This window comes from Myotis brandtii, unplaced genomic scaffold, assembly GCF_000412655.1.
Source record: "Myotis brandtii unplaced genomic scaffold, ASM41265v1 scaffold182, whole genome shotgun sequence".
Lineage (NCBI taxonomy): Eukaryota > Metazoa > Chordata > Mammalia > Chiroptera > Vespertilionidae > Myotis > Myotis brandtii.
In genome coordinates this window covers 2,773,248-2,779,074 of record NW_005356751.1, presented here as the reverse complement: position 1 = coordinate 2,779,074, position 5,827 = coordinate 2,773,248, and the positions used below count along the sequence as shown (strand labels likewise).

At 43.3% G+C, this 5,827-nt stretch overlaps 2 pseudogenes; both read left to right on the top strand.

Annotated features, from left to right (window-relative positions):
* The first annotated feature begins 191 nt into the window (after positions 1 to 191).
* On the top strand, positions 192 to 549 carry LOC102257384 (annotated as a pseudogene).
* Positions 550 to 2,405: 1,856 nt separating this feature from the next.
* Positions 2,406 to 4,022, top strand: LOC106725711 (annotated as a pseudogene).
* Positions 4,023 to 5,827: the final 1,805 nt, after the last annotated feature.

Below are 5,827 nucleotides of genomic sequence, written 5' to 3'. Positions count from 1 at the left end.
GCAGCTGGTTCCACAACCATCAAATCTCACAGAACTGGACAGTGCTATTCATCAGGCATGGTGTCAGATTGCTCGCATCACCTTTCAACATCTCGTGGAGTCAATGCCAAGAAGAATCGCACAGTATTGAAGGCAAAAGGTGGCCCAACGAAGTACTGATGGGGTGGTCATAATCTGGCCACTCAGTGTGTGTGTGTGTGTGTATAAAGAGTAATTAACTCAGCCCTGCCCGATGTGGCTCAGTTGGTTGAGCATCGTCCCATGCACCAAAAGGTCACCAGTTCAATTCCCAGTCAGGGCACATGCCCAGGTTACATTGGTTTCTCTCTCCCTCTAGCTTCCTCCATCGAGCTGTGTGCATTTGATTCTCCTTCGCCATGTCTTCCCAAAAGACTTTCAGAACCAAGAGATTCCTGGCCAAGAAACAAAAGCAGAATTTGCCCATTCCCCCAATGAATTAGGATGAAAACTGGTAATAAAACCAGGTACAACCTGAAGAGGAGACATTGGAGAACCAAACTGGGCCTGTGAGGAATCACACACGAGAGATGGCGCATATATTTTTGCTGTATCCAGGTTGCCTGCATCTTTAAATGATTGAAAAGATCACTATTGTCTAGAGTCTAGACCAGTGGTCCGCAAACTGCGGCTCGGCAAACCGCGGCTTGCGAGCCACATGCGGCTCTTTGGCCTCTTGAGTGTGGCTCTTCCACAAAATACCAGCACTTCCACAAAATACCGACTTCTGCGCATGGGCCACGAAGTTTCAATCGCACTGTATGTGCTCGCCCGCATGTGGTATTTTGTGGAAGAGCCACCCTCAAGGGGCCGAAGAGCCGCATGTGGCTCTCAAGCCGCGGTTTGCCAACCACGGGTCTAGACAGTTGAGCATTTTAATTGGAAAATTATTAGACTCATGATTTTGCTCTGTTGATTTTTTTTTCTGCAGTAGTAGGTTGGTTCAGTAATGTGTAAGACCTTTTAAACTGCAAAAAAAAAAAAATAGTAATTAGCCCTGGCTGCTTTGGCTCAATGGATAGAGCGTCGGCCTGCAGACTGAAGGGTCCCAGGTTCGATTCCAGTCAAGGGCATGTATCTTGGTTGCAGGCACATCCCCAGTAGGAGGTGTGCAGGAGGCAGCTGATCAATGTTTCTCTCTCATCAATGTTTCTAACTCTCTATCCCTCTCCCTTCTTCTCTGCAAAAAATCAATAAAATATATTTTAAAAATTATTTTAAAAAATAGTAATTGACTCAGTTTACAGACAGTATAAAGAAAAAAAATAATGTTTGAACTGGTTCTTGAAGGAAGAAGAGTTCACCAGATAGAGAAGGTAGGAAAGGGTATTCATTAAAGACCTTTTATCTTGAAAAATGGGAATTTAGACATTCAGAAATGGGGGGAATCTAGAACTGCATCAACAAAGGTAGAGAATTTAAAAGAAAGCATGAAGTAAAATAGTTTTTGTGTTGCACCAGCACTGCCAAGGGTGAACCTGAGGAGGGGTGGTGAAGGATTAAAGAAAAGACAGACAAGAGAATACAGCTGGGGCTCGGTGAATCTCCCATACCTGGATGAGGACACAAAAGACCCAGCCTGTAACCTGATGCTTTATTTTATCGTCTGATTAAAAACAAGGTTAGATTAACATGTATACAAATGTTCTTGTTTTGGCAACACTTGCTGCACCTCCTACAGTTCATTAGCTACTTAGGAAAGAAGGAGGGCTACAAGGTCAGGCTTAATTATTCTAGGAGAGTTCTGCCATCCAGGCTGAAACTTGTTTGTGGCCCTGCCACAGGTCAGCCTGAGGCTTGACCCTAGAGCCGCTCCCTACAAGTTTTTACTATAGTAAAAATAAGTGAATTTGATCCATTTTGTGATGGTATTAAAGACAATGGGGTGCCCTGGCTGGTTTGGCTCAGTGGATAGAGCATTGGCCTGAGGACTGAAGGGTCCCGGGTTTGATTCCAGTCAACGGCATGTACCTTGGTTGCAGGCACATCCCCAGTGGGGGGTGTGCAGGAGGCAGCTGATTGATGTTTCTCTCTCATCGATGTTTCTAACTATCCCTCTGCCTTCCTCTCTGTAAAAAATCAATAAAATATATATTTTTAAAAAAGACAATGGGGAAAACTATCTCTTCAAACTAGGACATGAAAAGGTTAGAACTTTGAATTAAGAGGATTAATCTAGTTTTGTACAGGATAGTTTGGACAAGGGCACACAAGGAGCAAGGAGGGCAATTAGAAGACCATTAAAATAGCTTGGTAAGAGATAATGAGATCATGTAGAAAATGGCAGGAGGAATGGAAGGCAGAGGACAAGTGGAAGAAGTTTTGTAGACATAGCTGTATAATTATTGGCAACCTGAGTGTTTGAGAGTGACCCTTAACAGAAAGAGACATATAAGGTTTGGGGAAGTGAAAAATTCAGTTTGGATACACTAATTTTGAGATTCTTCAAGGGAGTAATTTCCACAGACTGGTATAAACAATAAGATTGGACAAGTGGTTAAGGAGAAATGGGAAGTGAGAAAGTAGAGACAGCAAATGTGACTACTTTTTGTGTGAACTTTGGTGATGAAGGAAAAGTGTTAGAGGAAAGAGGTTGAGGGCTTTTATTGTATGATGAACTGGGGAGGCTGAGCTTGTTTGTAAGTTGAGAGAGAAAATGAAGAACAGACCAAACATTGAAGGTGAAAGAAGAGATAAATGATGGAGCAAAGGGCAGTGCCCTCAGCGGTCCTGGATCTGTCTTTTGCTTCAACAGTGTTTGGACAGAACAGATCCAAGGACACCCTTTCTTCCAGCCTTTGACCACTCTCCTGCATCTTATCCAGTCACCACCTTCAGGAACACCTCCAGGACCAGCCAACTGGTTTTTTTTCTACCCTAACTCCTATTGCTGAACCACCATGAGCTCCCAAATTTGTCAGAATTATTCCACCCAGGTGGAGGCTGCGGTGAACGACCTGGCCAACCTGCATCTGCGGGCCTCCTACACTTACCCCTCTGGGCTACTATTTCAACCTGATGATGTGGCTGTTGAGGGCATGGGCCACTTCTTCCGTGAGTTGAGGGTGCTGAGCATCTCTTAAAGTTGCAAAACCAGTGTGGCAGCCGCATTCTCTTCTAGGATGTGTTGAAGCCTTCCCAAGATGAGTGGAGCAAAACTCAGGACGCCATGGAAGCCGCCCTGGCCTTGGAGAATAACCTGAACCAGGCCCTTTTGGAGCTGCATGCCCTGGGTTCTACCATCACAGACCCTCATCTCTGTGACTTCCTGGAGAACCATTTCCTGGATGAGTGGTGAAACTCATCAAGAAGATGGGCGACCACCTGACTAACATCCACAGGCTGGCTGGCTCTCAGACTGGGCTGGGTGAGTATCTCTTTGAAAGGCTCACTCTCAAGCATGACTAGGAGCCTTTGGAGCTCAGAGGCCTTTCAGAGGCCCTTCTGCATTTCCCTGGTGTCTCTGGCTTTTACTAGTACTTGAGCCTCTTCCCGAAACTACTAGTCATTCTTTTAACCACCCTGGAGCCCTCTCCCATGCATTGGACCAAACGAAACAATAAAGCTTTTTGCAGGGAAAAAAAAATGATGGAGCAAGGTCATGGTGTCAGAGTATTAGTGGAGGGAAAGATATAAAATACTCCCTGATACAATTGAAAACTTCCAGACATAAGAGATGAAGGACCTCAGATTCTACTTCAGATGATCTCAGTTTTTTATTTCAGTCCCTTTGCAATTAAATCATATCCTCACTGGCTTGCAATATGGCCTACTTGGTAAAAGAGACACTTGGCTAAAGTAAAGTGGGAGTTGTGTAATTGCTTTCCCTAGGGTTCTGCTTGCAGAGAGCTGCTTGTTCAACTACTTCAGATTTGATATCACAGGACTCTGTGACTGGCTTTTAAAGTAGCTCTTCAATTTGGATAGACGTTGGTTTTCAAAACTTTCCCAACTCAAGACATTTTAAAAGTCACGAGTGAAACAATATAGCCTCTAGTAGAGAAGCCAGGTCTTTGAGCATGGCCTCACCTGCGACTCCAGGTTTGGCTCCATTTCCTTAAAAAATAAAGCTTTACTTTCTTGGCTGCAAACTCCTGTTCACATTCGATTGGGCTTCGATGCATGCAGGTGAACGAACCCCTTTAGTTCAGAAAAATAAGCAGATGGGGAAATTGTTTTAAATAATAAAGTCTATAGGAGAAAACCTTTTTGACCTCAGAATAGGCAAAATTTTCTTAAACAGGACACAAAAAACACTAACCATGAACGGGGGGAAATGTGATCAATTGGGACTATTAAACAATTATAAGTTTTTGTTCACCAAAAGACACCAATAAACAGTGAAAAGACAAGACACAGAGTGAAAGAAGATATTGTCAATATGTAAATAAAAAAGATGCATACCCAGAATATATAAAAAATTTCTGCAAATCAGTTAAAAAAAAAAAAAAAGCCCAATCAACAGGCATTTCAAGAAAGAGACTATCCAAAGGACATTATCCAATAAACATTTTAAAGGATGTTCAGGTTCTTTAGTCATCAAGGAAATGTACATTAAAACCACAACAAGCCCTAGTCAGTGGTCGGCAAACCGTGGCTCTCGAGCCACATGCAGCTCTTTGGCCCCTTGAGTGTGGCTCTTCCACAAAATACCGGCTCTTCCACAAAATACCAACTTCTGCGCATGGGCCACGAAGTTTCAATCGCACTGTACGTGCTCACCCGCACGTGGTATTTTGTGGAAGAGCCACACTCAAAGGGCCAAAGAGCCGCAGATAGAGCGTCGGACTGTGAACCCAAGGGTCCCGGGTTTGATTCCGGTCAAGGGCATGTACCTCAATTGCAGGCTCCTCCCTGGCCAGGCCCTGGTCCGGGCACATGCAGGAGGCAACCAATTGATGTGTCTCTCTCACATCGATGTTTCTCTCTGTCTTTCCCTCTCTCTTCCACTCTCCCTAAAAATCAATGGAAAAAATATCCTCAGGTGAAGATTAACAAACAAACAAAAAAATTGAGATGAACATTTGTACATAACATTGTAAACTTTGTCATACATATATGGAAGATAAATATTTTACATAAACTATTAGCATGTGATTCACTTCTTGCAATATTCTGGGATGAACATGTTTTATTGACTACAAACCTATATAATCTGTGCTCCATTCCCTCACCACCCCTCTGAGATCATCTCCTAGCCTGATCCCACTCACTCATTCTATGCCAGCCATACAGTCCTTCTTGCTGTTTCTCTAGAACATTCACCTTTTCCTGCCCCACTGTCTTCACTTGTGCTGTTCCCTTTGCCTGGATGCTCTTCTCCCACGTTTCTGCAGATCGTGCTCCCTCTCTTTACCAAAGGCTCTGTGGAAATGTCCCTTTGCCAGAGAGCTCTTCCCTGACTCTCCCATTAAAATTACCACTGTCTTTGCTGGCCCTTTAGTCCTGTTTTATTTTTCTTCTCAGCACTAAACAACACCTGACATAATATATATGTATTTGCTTATTATATGTCTCCTCCACTAGAATGTAAGCCAATTCCATGTTAAGGAGGGATTTTCTATTCCAAGTCTAAGACAATGCCTGACACAGAGCACACATTCAGTAAATATTTGTTGAATGGATGGAGGATGAACCAGGTTTGGTAAGTTTTGGACTACTGCTTATACTGGATGTCACAGGAATTAAAGCTGTGATAAAAACAGGGCTGCACAGCTAGTGACCATTTGGTTATAGGTAACATAGATACTGCCTAGTTTATTACAATACACATTTGAAAATGAGCTAGGGTTGTCCTGGCAAGATACTT